Genomic DNA, 15,231 nt, shown 5'->3' with positions numbered 1-15,231 from the left:
ATTGATGAGGCGGGAGGCAGGGTGGAAGCAACTCCATTTATTTTTAGCAAAGCGCTTACTTATATAGTAAAATAACAGGAACTCTTTCTCAAGTTACAATGACGTATAGCCCATGCTGTGCTCAAGGACAGCGCATGCAAGTCCTGTGCACTTATCTGACTCCAGTCCTAGAATAGACTGCTAAAGACCATACACTAACTAGGGGAGTTAAAGATTGTTAAAGATCCATACAATGGAGCACCAAACCAGGCGACTTTTGCTCAGAGATCAGCACCAGAGAGGGGCCTCCGCAGGTCAGTGAGACCTCATGAACAGCCTGTGGCCCTCTACATCCTTACAGATCCCCAACATAATATCTACTATCTCATAGTGTTGTAGTTATGATGATCAAATTATATGATATTTGTAAAGCACTTTGCAGATCTTAAAGCTCTAAATAATGCTGGCTATTATTATTTATCATGAATTCTTTCATATTCTCTCATGGTGGTTTTTATTTTATTTATTTACTTTAATTTTAAAAGAATTATTCCTACCTTTGGTCTTTTCAACAGTCTTTTTGACCGGTACTGTCTACCACCAACACTCACTAAAATGTTTTTTGTAACTGAGGAAGTAGTTAAGCAAAATCAACTAATAATGACTGTGCCTGACAGTGAACACAGTACTCATCCATTGTTCTCCATTTCTCCAAAAAATGGAGAATGATACATTACCTAATCTCTTTTCTAGGGCTGAGACTGGTCATCACAATAGTGTTCTTTTTGTTTACAACATTATAGTTATTGTGTATGTTCTTTTCTTCTTTCTGTTTATTTCACAATCCATCGGTTCTTACAAGTGTAGCACCCCCTCTTGGGCTATTTCCCTCAATTCTCATCCATACAAATGGATGGTACTTAGTACAAATGGTACTTAGGGCTAATTACTACTACGTTCAGAGTTGTGACTTCTAACACTGTTGTAAATGAGCCCCCACTAGTGTGCTTCCCATCAATATTAGTCAGTCATACTTCAATTAGCTCTTTGAAAAGAGTATTTACTAAGCAATAGTAATAGCTGTTGGTACCAAAAACATTTCTCCCCCCAACCCCCTACAATTGGAGGTGTACTGTCCTTGGAGAGAGTGGGCTTAAATTTAAAGTACAATGTTAGTAAGACATATATAGAGAACATATATAACAAAGGGGTACCTCTTTACTTCTATTCCTGGAAGTCATTTTCTCCCTTTGTGGAGTTCTCATGAAGTTAATTTCAGGGTATGGTGTCAGTGATATTGGATGGGCTGATTCATGGCTAGACCAAACCAATCTGTTGCTGGGCCAGGCCACTCTTCTAATGCTTCTGGTACTCTCTTTCCACCTTCTATTCTCCTCAGATCATGTGGTAATTACAACAGTGCTGCCTGATCACATCCTTCTCAAAGTTACTTCTTAGTTGCCTCCCAACTCTTGTTAACTGTTGCTCCTAACTCTGTTGGACACTGTTGCAAGCTTAGGTCACTGATGGGATCTCTAGTGAAACCTCAGGATCTCTAGAATATGTATGGTTACCTGGGATGGGATTAGAGAGAGGCATTCTCTCCTTCCATCAAGTGACTCCCTCTCAAGGTCTTGACTAGAGCTCTTCCACCACTATACTGCCACAATCCAAATTGGCTTGTTTTATACATAGGCCCAAAGGTGTGTCTGATTCTTTCAGCCACTCATAAGATATTTCCTATATGGTGCCACCTATCTTTATCCAGTGATTAGGGCACTGTAATATTGATTGATTAAATACTTATTCACATCTAGCTTATATTTTTGATTGATATATTGAACTTTTTGGTCCCTCTGCAATGATATTAGTTGGAGTAGAGGTAGAAACCCTGACCCTCATATATATCTAATATTTCTCTGAATCCCTCATATTCCTTATTTCTTTTGGCACATTAATCAATTAATCATAAACCAATAAGCAATAATCATGTACTTACTACGTATCAGGTATTATGCTAAATGCTGAAGATTCAAAGAAAAAAGTCAAAATATTATATTCATATACCACCATTTCTTCAGCCATTCTCCCCCCAAAGGGAGGAGTTCTGCTACCATAAAAAGTGATGCTAGAAATATTTTTGGCATATGTGGAGCCTTTTTGTTTTAGAACTCCTTGGGGTATGTGCCCAACTGTGGGCCTCTGGGTCAGAGATTATGAATAGTTAGTGTCTTCTCTGCCATAATTCCATGTTGTTTTACAGAATGCTTGGACCAAATTCACAGCTCCACCAACAGTGTATTTAGGATGTCTTTCATCCTGCAGCCCCTCCAGCATTTACTAGTTCTGTCTTTTGTTATCTTTGTAATTTGCTAACTATGAGGTAAGATCTTATGGCTATTTTAGTTAACATTTTTCTTTTTAATGATTTGGAGCAATCTTTCATATGACTGTTGATAGTTCTAAAGCAATTCTTTAGAAAATTATTTGTTCATATCCTTTGTTACTCAGTCTTATATTTTATGTTAATTCTCTGTATATTTAAATATCAGAGATGCAAAGATTTTTTCTCTCCACTGACTTATCTGAGTTGCTTTTATTTTGTTCATGACAAACCTTTTTAATTTTATGCAGTCAAAATAGTATATTTTCTCTTTTAATATGAATACTTTCTTTAAGACAGGAGACATGAGACAACAAATACCAAATAATATCATTAATTGATTATATCTAAATTATTAATTAAATGTTAATTTAAAACCAATACTATAAAATAAACATGTTATTTTAAAATATTGTATTAAATTATCATTATAAACATTACCATTATAAAGTTCTTATTGAATAAACTTAAATATGGTTGTATTTCTTTAGATAGAAAATGACTGGTTACTGATGCAGTTGTCATTTCTGAATCTGCCATGTGTTATCAGATATTAATTTGTTAGAGTAAAGATTAAAATCTGTTCTAAAATAGAAAAAAAAAATAAACATGAGAAGACATGGCATATACAATTGAGGCCTGATCTATTTAACCAGCAAGCTAATGGTTCTAAGGAAAAAAATGAGAAATGGGTAAAAAAGGAAGTCAGCCATACAAACTATGACCATTCACTAGGGAAATTTAACTGGTGAAAATCAATCTCCATAACAACGAGGCCAAAAGAATTTTAGCTAGCAAACATTTGATTTCTTTTCCAAACAGAGAGATATTGCAGCCAAGAGCAATAATGGTTTAGATTATTGGGGTGGGGAACCTATGGCCTCAAGGCCACATGTGGCTCTCTAGGTCCTTGGGTGCAGCCTTTTGACTGAGTTCAAGTTTTACAGAACAAATCCTTTTATTAAAGGGATTTGTTCTATGAAGTTTGGATTCAGTCGAAGGACTGCACTTGAGGACCTGTAGGCCACATATGGCCTTGAGACTGCAGATTCCCCACCCCTGTCCTGGTCTCTTCGAAGTTTCTGACCCTTTATTCTTCCAAATAAACTTTATTATCTTTGTTTTTTAACTCAGTAAGCTAATTTTATCTGCAAAATCATATAGAGGAAGATGTTGGAAGATTTTAGTATGTTGCATTGTAAAACAGTTTAAGCAAAGAAAAACAAATTCAGATCATATCTATCCATGCCATCCCTATGTTGCATCTATAGTTAGTCAATCCCTGTGGGCGTACATGTATATCAAACAGGCATACATATATTACATATACTATTATGATATAGCTAGCTCAAGAAAAATCAGGAATGACATTTATAAAGAAAAGATTAAGGGTGAAAAGTATATTAAATTTAACAGAGTGAAAGCATACCAGTGTAAATATGTATAAATCTAATAATATTGTATTAAAATGAGTAAAGAAAAAACCTTAAGGTATTAGAAGAAATATATGGAAAATAATATTAGTAGGTAATTTCAAAGCCTACTATCAAAATATTAATAGCTCAACAAAAAGATAAATAAGAAAAATCTTGTAAACCTGAGAAGATTGTTGAGTAAAACTGTTGAGAAGATAGTTGAAGTTAATGGATAATATTATATTATATTACATTATTTTATAAGAACTTAGTGTAAAAAGCAAGAATACCTTTTTCTTCAAGTACACATGAAGTATACAGAAAATTGATTCATGCAGTACACTTCAAGGATTTTTGATTTTATCGGTGCTATCTACTGACACAGAAAGATCACAGCTCTTCTTTGACTTAGTAGATATTTTTCAGCAGTTACCATGGTCAAAAAATTCAATGGTTGTGGTGAACTACGTGATAAGTCTCGTGGTGTCTGGCCCATAGTAAGCATTCCATAAATGCTTGTTGACTCAACTTGCTTAGCTAGGCTGCTCTCTGGACAACACAGCACACATCACTGGGCCCATATTCAATCTTTATGGCTTGGAAAAATCTGCCAAGACTTGTTCTTTGCTGGCATAGCCTTCCAGAAACCAGGCTTACTTTTATGCCTCTACTAGCAAAGGAGTAAGAATGGAGTAGAATGCAGTAAATGTAGAAGGAAATGATTAAAATTTATGCAAAATGTGAAGGCATACATGGAAGCTAACAAAAATTATTTGTTTAATAAGACTGAGGTGAAAGAGGAAATTATAAAATAATAATGTGAAATATCAAAGGTAATATAACAGACAAAATAAATGACAAAATAAATACCACATGTATGATTCTGTGGGGTATATCGTACATCCATGGAATGAATGTTTGAATTTATGAATTAGGGAGGTAATGTGGTGTAATGGGAAGAGTTCTGAGGGCAAGAATCAAGAAGACTAGACATCCTATGAATTCCCTTTTTAGGCCTCAGTTTCTTCTTCAGTAAATTAATATGATGGATAGACACTCTCTAATTTCCCTTTTAGCTCATATATGGACTTCATGTGTCAATGACCAATAATATTATTATTTCTCAAAAAGTCAATACCTGTCCTTTAAAATTATATAATAAAAACAGATTCAGTTAAAAAAAATCAACTTCCACTTAACATTTTAGTTTTCTCTGCCTGATGTTTATGTTCCTTTTTTCTTGATATTTAATAAAATATATTCTTTGATAGAATAAGGGATTGATGAGAAATCAAGTGTGGCCATGGTGTTGAATATTTAACTGAATGTGAAAATGGGCATAAATAGGGGCTTTAATCAGATGGCAGCTTGAAAACATGTTTTACATGACTAATATGGAAATATGTTTTTTATGTGATTGTACATATATATAACGTATTTAAAATTTTTACCTTTTTAGGGAGAAGAGAGGGGAGGGAGAAAATTTGGAACTCAAAATTTTTTTTTAAATGAATGTTAAAAAATTGTCTTTACATGTAATTAGAAAAAATAAAATGCTAGTTAAAAAAGAAAAAACTCCATATTTTAAACCACAGTCCATCAGATGCCGTGCTTCCAGGGCTATGTCTTCTCTAATCATGTTATAACTCCATTTAGAACTTAGTATTTATCTGACTAGGAGGAGGTAATAAATTTGTACTTTTAAATAATGAAATCTCTAATTTTAATTAAGCAAGTATTAATATAATTCCTAAGCTATTTGTTTTCTTTTAAGTTTTAACATTATGCCTAACTTTTTATTTCTCATTGTTTCCCTAAACTAGTTGTCTCTCTCCTTTCCTTTCCCCTTCTTTCCATTGCTTCCTTTGTCTCCTGTTTGTATTAATATTATTATTTATAGTTCTTATTTATGTTGAATATGGTGTCACAGGCCTGTAATCCCAGTTGGGAGGCTGAGGCTGGATGTTCTTTTGAACTTGGGGGATGGATCTGAGTTTAAATGGGCTGTTCCAATTGGTATCCACACTAAATTCTGCATTAATGGAAGGAGGCTATCAAGTAGCCTAAGGAGGGGACTGACTCACTTTGGTCAGAAAAATGGAGCAGATTAAAGCTCTCCTGCTAATCATTAAGTGGGATAGGGCCAGTGAGTAGCCCCTGCATTTCCAGCCTGGGCTAGATAGGGAGACCCTATCTTTTTTTTAAGTTCTTTAAAGTTTAAAAAGCATTTCCTAATTACAATCTTTGAGCTTACTCCACCATTAGAGTTGTGAGCTTTTTAAACCTTCAAGCATTCTATAATTTCCATTACTCCCCAATTTACTGAAATTCAGAAACAGTAAATGATTGCCCATGCTCACATGGCTTATAAATCCTGGAGCTGAGGCCATGTCTTTTGACTTATCAGAATGTTAGGAATATTAAGAGTTTGAATATACTAGCCCATGTCTAGAAAAATTGAAACCCGAAGCAGCAATTCCATCTACAAAATAGCTAATAACTGCTCATCTAGCTTCCATTTCAACATTACCAACATTGAGAAACTCTTTTATCTATCAAGGCAGCCTACTCCAATTTTGGATTGCTCTAATTGTTAAGAAACACTTTCTTATTTTGAATTAAATTGAAATCTATCTCATTTTAACTTCCATACATTGGTATTAGCTATGGTCTTCAGCCACATAGAATAATAAGTCTAATGTTTCTAGAAAGAGAGGTAATGTATTCAGCAGTGTACATTATAATGCTATGGAATGGGAAGAGTGGGGTCAAAATCCTACTTTAGTCACTTACTAGCTGGATAACCTTGGATAAGTAATTTAAATTCTCTCTAGGACTCAGCTTCATCTTTGGTGAAAAAATCAGATTGATTCTGATTCAATTTTGTAACTGATTCTATTCTGTATCACCACCATGTTGTAAAATTGCCTGTCACATCTCTTTGTCTTTCAGAAGTTCATCTCTCTCTCTGAGTTAAGTTTAAAAGTTCAGCTATCCTACAGATCACTTTAATTCAAAGAAATATATTATCTCTACATATCTCACTGCTCATGTGCAATTAAGGGAGACCTGATATCTTACTAATGACCCTTGCATACCCATTTACAATTAAGAGATATCTGTTATCTCAATAATAATCCTTGCAAGATGCAGGTGGGCAATGTCTGTTATCTCTGCAACATTGGCTGTTCTTCAAGAAATCTGGTCCATCATTCCTGTGATACTAGTTATTCAGGTGGACATCACCAATGAGCTTTCCATAATAACAAGATGGAAGGAGGAGTTGTTGCTAGCCCTGCATTCCAAACTTTCATCCAATCATATTGTTTTCCATCACCTATGACACTTCCGACTTTGTAACCAATCATATTGTTTTCCATCTGTGATGCTTCCTACTCTTTTGTGTCTTGTACATCTCAAAACTATGTGAAAGGTAGTAAGGTCCACATCATGGTCTTTTGGCTGGCTGAGGAGCTGAGAGACCCCTTTTATTGGTAATTTATTGCTGGCCTTACCAATAAATTGAACATGCTTAGAACTTTGTGCCTCAGTTTACCTTATTTTCTTTTTCTTTTTTTAAAAAAAATTTATTTATTCTTAGTTTTCAATTCTCGCTCTTATAAGATTTTGAGCTCTAAATTTCCCTCCCTCCCTCCTGTCCCCCTCCCCAAGAGGGCATGCAATCTGATCTAGGCTATACATGTATGATCATATTAAACATATTTCCATATTAGTCATGTTGTGAAAGAAGAATCAGAACAAAAGGGAAACCCATGAACAAGAAAAAAACAAAAAACAACAAAAGAAAGAGAAAATAGTATGCTTCGATTTGCATTCAGACTCCATGGTTCTTTCTCTGGATGTGGATAGCGTTTTCCATCATTACTCTTTTGGAACTGTCTTAGATCATTGCATTGCTCAGAAGAGCTAAGTCTAACAAAGTCAGGCATCACACTATGTTGCTGTTACTGTGGACAGTATTCTCCTGGTTCTGCTCACTTCACTCATCATCAGTTCAAGCAATTCTTTCCAGGTTTCTCTGAAGTCCACCTGCTCATCATTTCTTATGGAACAATAGTATTCCATTACATTCATATACCACAGGTTGTTCAACCATTCCCCAATTGATGGGCATCCTCTCAATTTCCAATTCTTTGCTGCCACAAAAAAAAGCTGCTGTAAATATTTTTGGATATGTGGGTCCTTTTCCCTTTTTTATGATCTCTTTGGTATCTCTTTGGTATATAGACCTAGTAGTGGTATTGCTGGATCAGAAGGTATGCAGTTTTATACCCCTTTGGGCATAGTTCAAAATTGTTCTCTAGAATGGTTGAATCAGTTTACAATGCCACCAACAATGCATTAGTGTTCCAATTTTCCCACATGTTCTCCAACATTTATCATTTTCCTGTTTTGTCATGTTAACCAATCTGATAGGTGTGATGTGGTACCTCAGAGTTGTTTTAATTTGCATTTCTCTAATCAATAGTGATTTAGAGAACTTTCTCATATGACTATAGATAGCTTTAATTTCTTCCTCTGAAAACTGCCTGTTCATATCCTTTGACCATTTATCAATTATGGAATGACTTGCATTCTTATAAATTTGACTCAGTTCTCTGTATATTTTAGAAATTAGGCCTTTACTGGCTGTTTCCCAGCTTTCTGCTTCACTTCTAATCCTGGTTGTATAGGCTTTGTTTGTGCAAAACCTTTTAAATTTAATATAATCAAAATTATCCATTTGTATTTCATTTCATAATGTTCTCTTGTTTTGTCATACATTATCCTGTTTTCCTTAGATCTGACAGGTAAATTATTCCTTGCTGTCCTAATTTGCTTATAGTATTGCCCTTTATGTATAAATCGTGTATCTATTTTGACCTTATCTTGGTATACGCTGTAAGATGTTGGTCTGTGCCTAATTTCTGCCATACTGTTTTCCAGTTTTCCCAGAAGTTTTTGTTAAATAGTGAGTTCTTATCCCAGAAACTGAAGCCTTTGGGTTTATTAAAGAGTAGATTACTATGGTCATTGACTAATGTCAATGCCAAAGTCAAAGGTCTTGTGTACCTAACCTATTCCACTGATTCACTGTTCTATTTCTTAGCCAGCACCATGTAGCAGTTTACCTTATTTTCATCACAACAAAGGACAACTACAAAGGAACTAGAGGTGGAAGAGTGGTCTTCAGAGCAACATATTAAGGGGGCCCTTTCAAAGCCCTCAGGTAGAATTTTCACTGGGAGAGATTTTTTTCTGAGAGCATTACACTGGAGACCCCACACTACTGGGGAAGTTAACAACTGTGTTTGTTTTTCTTGGTGTCCTATCTGTGTTTAAGTATGTCTGATTGGTGATTGGTAATAGGTAACCCAGGAAATCCCCCTCTCCCCCAGGGATCAATACCCCTTCAAGCAATGCTGAACCCTTGGATAATTTTTATCTTTAAGGAAGGTTCCTGGTTTGTGCTAGGAGGGAAATTGAACCCTTGGAGATTTTTCTGTTCAAGGTGAGGCCCTGGTTCATGCTGGGAGGGAAACTGAACCTTGGAGGAATACTTCTTCCTTCGAGGGGACTCCTGTCCAAGCCAGGAGGGATTGGGGAAATTAAGAAGGGGTTGGGGAAATGTAGAAATAAGGGATCTTCCCAGTAGTAAAAAGGAGGTCACTAATATTAAAGCAAAATTACATATATGCATATATATGTATATTATATGTATATTATATGTATTATATATAGACATAGACACACACACTTATGTCCCAGAATTTGACCTAAAAAGGGAATTTTCTTTTATACTCACTGACTTAGTATTTTTGAGTCTGTCTTCTTGTATTATCTATGTTTGAAAATCAAACTAGCTTTTTCTTGGGGCCTTGTCAGCCAAGTGAGAAAGAGTAAAAATTTTTTTCCTGAGAAAGACTCTCTCTTTTTCTTCCTGACTCTGGATAAGTCAGGGAGGTAGACAAGAGAAACATAGATAAGAGAGACAGGGATCTTTTCCCCAGTCTGCAGAAAATTTTGGCATTGTAAACTAATCAGATACTAAAATGTAAGTTCTCTACTGTGGATTTCCAAATTATAATTTGAATGTTCTTATAAATGCTGAAATGTTTGAGTGAGTATTAACTCTCTGTTGCATTTGTTTTAAGGAAAAACGAGAATTAAAATTGTGAAGATTGCAGGGAAACAACACTTAGACCTCTTATTATTCTTTGCCTGGAAAGTGACAGATTTATTGTCTTAGTGCAGGGAGAAGGTAATTTCACTGATTAGAGAAAAGGGAATTGAAGATAGTTTGAAAGTAGTATCAGTGAAATTCCAAAGTGAAGAAAAAAACAGGTTGCAGTTTGCAGTTTGCAGTTCAAATAGCGTGGCACTTAGGAATTGTCTATTATTAACTCCTTCCTGATTTATGAAAAAGAGAAAAGTTTTTGTAAGTCAGGGAATAACTAAAAAGTAAACATGTTTTACTAGAATATCTAATAAGATATTTGGAAGTTTTATAAATTAAAGTTAAGTACAAACCAATTTAGAAAGAAAATTTTGAATTGTTGTGTGGGTTTTGAAATTAGAAATTTTGCTATAAATTATATCAGACTCCCCAGTTCAGGTATAGATATTAATTAGAGTAGATTTTGAACAACTTGTCACATTGTGATAATAAATTGTGCAGACAGGATTTGGGGTTAGATCCATTCAAACCATGTGATGCAGAAATGATCAACTCTGCTTTTGTTAATCAATCCCTGACAGAAATTAAATGGCACATCTATGTTTTCTGTCCTAGATGGCACGGCAAGGGTAGAGATGAACTTTGGAGCATTACTACTCATCTATATGAGAGAAAGAACAAAGGAAGGGAAGAATTTGAGCCAACATCTCCACCCCACTCCTTAGGAGGGTTATAACCCTGATTGCTACTCAGTATCACAAAACTGCAGGTTAAAGAAAGGGAAATCAGTTTGGGCTAAATTTCAAAGCCAGTTTATAATTTGATTCATATATATATATATATATATATATATATATATATATATATATATATATATATGTATATATATATATACTATGTACTAAATATATACTATATATAACATAATTATATATGATTATAATTAAAAACTGTTCTGCTTTTTGCCCACAGAAAGAGAAATTTATTTAAGGGAGCAACTTAAATGTGAGTAAAATTTAATTTGGAAAAATACTTTGTGTTACTTCTGTAAATATAATAGAACTTAATCATTTGGGTAAATTAGAAGTCACCAAAAGTATTTGAATAAACCACGTGTTTGTAAGTTTTTCAGATCCCCAAAGGCAACAGTATTGCAATTGATTGGTGTAATATAATAATACCCCATGCTAAAATTGTTGAGGAAAAATTCAGTAGAGTGAAGATTAGTTCTATAGATAGTCTGTGATATGTTTGTTTTGTTTTTTTGTTTTTACTTTTGAGGCATTTGTGGTTAAGTGACTTGCCCAGGGTCACACAGCTAGTACATGTCAAGTGTTTTGTCTGAGGCCGCATTTGAACTCAGGTCCTCCTGACTTCAGGGCCGGTGCTCTATCCACTGCACCATCTAGCTGCCCGATAGTCTGTGATATGATTGGGAAATAAAAATTACAGGAATTGAGTAGATAGAAAGAAGTAAGGCAGTATTGTTGGGTATGAAAGGAGTGAAGGATATGAGAAGTGTACAAGAAACGTTCTGTTTTAAGGAGCTTTCATCAAAGTCCAGGGCAGCTAGGTGGCATAGTAGATAGGAAGTTGGGAAGACTTATTTTCCTGAGTTCAAATTTCATCATTCAAATTCATCTATAAAGTGACCTAGAGAAGGAAATGGAAAGCAACTCTAGTATTTGGCAAGCCATATCCAGTATGAAGAAAACGCCAAATGAAATTATGACATTTACTATGAAAGGAAGAAGCAGAGACATGGTTGTAACAACATCAAAACTGCGCCTCCCTGCCTAAGGCTAAGGGCACAGAATGACTCAACATAGGTAGAAGAGGATAAAGCATTCTAAGTTTCGTTTGATTTCAGGCAAGAGTTGTAGTTACTATTTGGAACAGCCAATCATTCCCCAAAGTTCCACATCATTCACATGATATAATAACCAGGCTCAGGATTAATCAAATGTGAAACATTCCTGTTCAGAAAGGAAATAGAATAATGGGGAAACCAAGTCAAGGGGTTTATTCCCTAATATATGTCAAGGTTGTCCCCTCAACCTTTCCTAGGCAAGGATAGCTACATGTAGTACTCCTTCCAGAAAGTCTGGTCTGTCATTGCTATGACACAGACCAGTCATGCAGGTGGACACCTGCTTTGGGCTTTCCATAGCAACAAGATAGATGAAAGGGTTGCTGCTAGTCCTGCATTCCACACTCCCATCTAATCATATTGTTTTCCATCTGTGATACTTGCTAGTCTTTCTTCTCTTGTACCTCCCAAAACTATATGAAGTGTAGTGAGCTGTACCTCATGGTCTTTTAGCTGGTGGAGGAGCTGAGAGACCCCTTTTATTGGTAATTGCTAGCCTTATGAATAAATTGAAGTGCTCAGACCTTTTTGCTTCAGTTTATTTTCAGTTGCAACATTGATAAAATGAAGAGGGTTAGAATAGATGACCCCTAAGTTCCCTTCTGGTTCTACATCTATGATTTTGTGAAAATAATACTTAAGGATATTTGAATACCACAGTCATGCACCACCTAAATCTTGTCCTCAGGCTAAACAAACCTAGTTCCTCCTCTTATAGCATGGTCTCCATTGCCCTTGCCATCCTGATTGTCCTCCTCTGTAGGTACTCCATTTATCAATCCCCTCATAAAATATTAGGCCCACAACAGGAAACAATATTCCAGATTTGGGCTGGGCAGGACATTGCAACAAAGCTATCATTAGGGCCACTATTATGCTTCTATTATTGCTGATTAAGCTAGAATAAGTTTTTTTTTCTTTCTGCAGTCTCACATTGTTGCTTTATTTGGGTTTTGTACTTATCTGATTAGGATATGGTAGTAAATTTATACTCTGAATTTATAAACTCTTAATTTCCTCATCTGTCAAACGGAGCACCTTAACAAGAGCACCTAACTCCCAGGATTTTTTATGAGGACCAAATGGTATAATATTTTAAAGTGCTTAGAAAACCTTAAAGCATGATATAAATTAATATAAATATAAATATGTTTATATAAATATAAATTAATACTCTAGTTCTTTATCTAGTTTCTTTCTCCTATGCTTGTGCAAGTGGTTTTTGCATTTCTATTATTAGTAATAAGCCATTTATATATAGTTCTTCAAGATTTATAAAACCTTTAAAGTTTGCTTTCTTTACAACAACTCAGCAAGGCATGTAGTGTAAGAATTATCATCTTCATTTTTTTTTTATTGAGGAAAAGCTAAATCTAAGTGAGTGGCTTATGACAGCTATCAAGCATCAGAAATGAGATTCAAATCCAAGTTTCTTGACACCAAATCCAGAGCCTTTTTCACTGCCTTTCAATTCAAAGAGGAGTGAAAAGCACCTGGTTGAATGATTTGCCTAAGGTCTGTATCTAGTATGTATCTGAGGCTGGATTCAAACTGGAGTCTTCCTGACTCTAGGTCCAGCACTCTATCCACTATTCCACCTAGGTGCCTTCAAATCAACAACCATTAAGTATCTACAATCATCTAAAAAACTCGCAGACCAACTAGGTGACGAGTAATAAAGTGAGGCATTTATTCAGGGTCCAGGAATTGCAATTCAGGATAACAAGCTGGCACATTCAGACAGGGATGCCTGGGAAGAAGGGGAGAAGGAGATTCTTATAGGTCACAGTTGTAGAAAACAGCAGGGGTGTGTATGGTCTGGATTCACAGAACAGCAAAGCTGCAGGAAGGGAGTGTTGAAGGTGTTGAAGGGTTACAAAAACAAAGACTCAGAAAACTCTTTTTGATTATCTCTATCCAGGAATAGGGTGGTTAGAAACTGCTGGGGTATGTGGGAGTCTTCTTTGGGGCAGCTGGTCAGAGCAGGGTAGGGGCCCATAGTTTCCCAGGTATTGACACTACTATGTGCTAGGTACTGAGGATATAAAGAAAAAAAAACACAGTGCTTTCCCTCAAGGAGCTTATATTCTGTGGGAGAGGGTATGGAGTTACAACATTGATTGTAAATGCAAAGTACATTTGAGGTAGAGGCAGCTAGATGGCGCTGTGGATAGAGTGCCGGGCCTAGAGTCAGAAGACTCACCTTTCTGAGTTCAAATACGGCCTCAGATACTTACTAGCTCTGTGACTCTGGGCAAATCTTGACTCTTTGCCTCAGTTTCTTTATCTGTAAAATGATCTGGAGAAGGAAATGGCAAACAACTCTAATATCTCTGCCAGGAAAACTCCAAATGGAGTCGGAACTGAATAACAATACCACCTTACAGGATTAAATATTTGTAAAGTACTTAGCATGTAGTAGGTGAAATGTATATGTGTGTGTAGGCATGTATATATGTATGTATATACATACATGCATGTATATATGTATATATACATATATACATGCATGTATATATGTACTTTCCCACTCTCTCCTTCCATAAAAAGTCATTTTTAAGATGAAGAGTGTTAATAAGGCCAACAAACACACTTATATGTAGATTCTATACTCATGGTTCTGTCTCATTTATGTCATTTGCTGAGGCTTTGTTAGAAGATGAGAAAAACATGTACTTACAAAATACTTTGTACTAATGTCACTTTGCTTTGGTAAAAGCATTTGTGCTGGATAGCTGCCACAGAAAACAGAAACATTGGTGAGAACAGGAAACGGAAGCCAAAGTGGTAATCACAGCTGTGTCTACTCTCTGGCATCAATCTTGCTTCCTTGGACGCCTCCAAACTCTTACATTCTGCCCATTTGCTATCTAAGGAAAGAAGGGAGAGGGCGGGGAGAGTAATTTTTTCAAAACATAACCACAGTGTCTCAAAAATGGAGCTTAGAAATGAGGAATTTTACTGTTTTCATAAAGAATTACCAACCTCTTTTACCCACATCTTAGAAAAGCCATAAATACAGAAATATGTAAATTCTGCACATATGCAGGAAGAAAAGGACGAAGAAACAATGATTCAGAATAGGGGTATTAGCTGTCGGTGCTGAACCTTTAAATAAGAAGAAAGACAATGCCGGTGCTTGAGAAATACATAAACGTTTCCAGGGAGCTCATTGACAAAGGCACTGAGGGACCAGCAGGGTGGAGTGGAGGGGAATTATCAACACCTTGGGCAACGGAAGCAACATTTTCCTTTGGGGTAGGTAGCGAGTTGAGGTTGCTGAAGTTCTCTCGGGGGTGGGGAGGGTTATGAAAAAGTCAGTTTGCGACTTAGGTTGCTTCGCATCTTTAAGATTCATAGTGAGCCCTCCTCCCCGGAAGTTCCCCGCCCCTTCTCTCCCCTCCCC

Source organism: Phascolarctos cinereus, unplaced genomic scaffold (genome assembly GCF_003287225.1).
Source record: "Phascolarctos cinereus isolate Bilbo 61053 unplaced genomic scaffold, phaCin_HiC Scaffold_9;HRSCAF=440, whole genome shotgun sequence".
NCBI lineage: Eukaryota > Metazoa > Chordata > Mammalia > Diprotodontia > Phascolarctidae > Phascolarctos > Phascolarctos cinereus.
The sequence above is the reverse complement of the archived record's forward strand: the minus strand, read 5'-3'. Positions refer to the sequence as shown.